Below are 1,760 nucleotides of genomic sequence, written 5' to 3'. Positions count from 1 at the left end.
TGTGTGTGTGTGTGTGTGTGTGTGTGTGTGTGTGTGTGTGTGTGTGTATTAAACCCAGAGACTCCCACATGGTAAGCAAGCATTGCATCTCTGAACTACATCACCAGTCTGCCTACATTTTATTTTTTTTCTGAGATGAGGGCTCTTGCTATCCTGCCCTGGCTGGTCTAGAACTCCCGAGCTCAAGTGCACCTTCACCTAACCCTCAGAGTCGTTGGCACTGTGGGCACAGGCTCTGTGTAGCGCAGGGTGATGGGGGACTTTCATCCTAACTGCCTCAGCTCCCAGGCCCTGAGATTAACAGGCATGCTCCTCCGTGCCTAGCTTGTTCTTACGTTATTTACAGCTTAGGATGTATTCTATTTTAGGAAATGGCCTCCATGCCCTTGCAAAGCATGACTAATCCATACACATCAACTGGGTGGGGCCGGTTAAAGAAGTCCAAACCTTCTAAATCGTTAGCGGACTGCATTTCATATTCAGTTGGTTCATGAAAGGGTTTGGTTTTTTTCTTTTTCTTTTTCTTTTTCTTTTTCTTTTTCTTTTTTTTTTTAATCTTTACTGTGGCCACAGACCAGAAACAACCCCAGAATTCTACAGAAGACAGATGGGTAAATAAATGCGCTACCGCCGACAACAGAACACTTCTCTCAGCGGTGAAGGAGATGAGCTGGTACTGAACACAACTTGACTGATTCTTGGCTGCGTTATCCACAGAAGACGCCACGTTCAGATTCATCTCCCCGACCCTCCTTATGTGATGGCCTAGAAAAGAGAGCGCTTGTAGAGATGGAAACGGATCGATGGTTTCCCGGATTGGTGTTAAGGAAAAGCTTGACTAGTGTGGCAGAAACCTTGAGGGGTGAGAAACTGTACCAGCCTCCTCACTGGTGGTACTAATCACAGAGGCCATACACCAAAAAGACCACAGTTTGCTGTGTGTCAAATTGTTAAAAGCTATTTTTTGTTTGTTTTTGAGACAGGGTTTCTCTGTGTAACACTGTGTAGTCGTGGAACTCATTCTCTAGACCAAGCTGGCCTCCAACTCACAGAGATCCACCTGTCTCTGCTTCCTGAGCGCTGGCATTAAAGCCACGTGCCACCACGTCTGGCCTATTAAACACTATTTTTAAGGATTATAAAATAATTTAAATTATTAATCATTCTTTCCAATGTGAACATCTGGCTGTATATTTCTGACACTGTCTGTAGACTTTAAATACATTTTAAAGGGTTTGCTTATTTTTATTTTGTGTGTCTGAGGAGTGTTTCTAGGAATATTGTCTGTGAGACAAGTGAATGCTATGCCCAGTGAAGCCAGACCAGAGCATCAGATCCCCTGGAACTGAAGCTCCTGAACCTAGTAGAAGGGATTACATTATTTGGGGTGATTCTCTCAGAATACTGATGTATTCTCATGGGACTCTGGTTAATTCTCAGGAAATGGTTGTGGTTAATTCTCAGGAAACAGTTGTTAATAAATTATTGGACCTTCCCCAGTCTCCAACATCCTCTCTGGCTCTATGATTTCTCTCTCTCACTGATGCTCTCTCTATGCTGAATGGTCTGCATAACCAAAAAGAGGCTTACTATAAGCCAGACCAATAAGGCCAGTCTCCAGAGTGTGAGCTAAAACCCTCTGTCCTGCATGCACTACCTAGCTTCAGGTATTTTGTAATAACAATGCTAAAAAGTAAAGATAAATGACGAAAACAAAACCTGTTAGCATAAACAGATCAAGGATGAAGGCGGCTTAGACC

This window comes from Psammomys obesus, unplaced genomic scaffold (assembly GCF_907164565.1).
Source record: "Psammomys obesus unplaced genomic scaffold, mPsaObe1.curated_primary_1811, whole genome shotgun sequence".
Classification (NCBI taxonomy): Eukaryota; Metazoa; Chordata; class Mammalia; order Rodentia; family Muridae; genus Psammomys; species Psammomys obesus.
Note: the sequence above shows the minus strand (reverse complement) of the source record.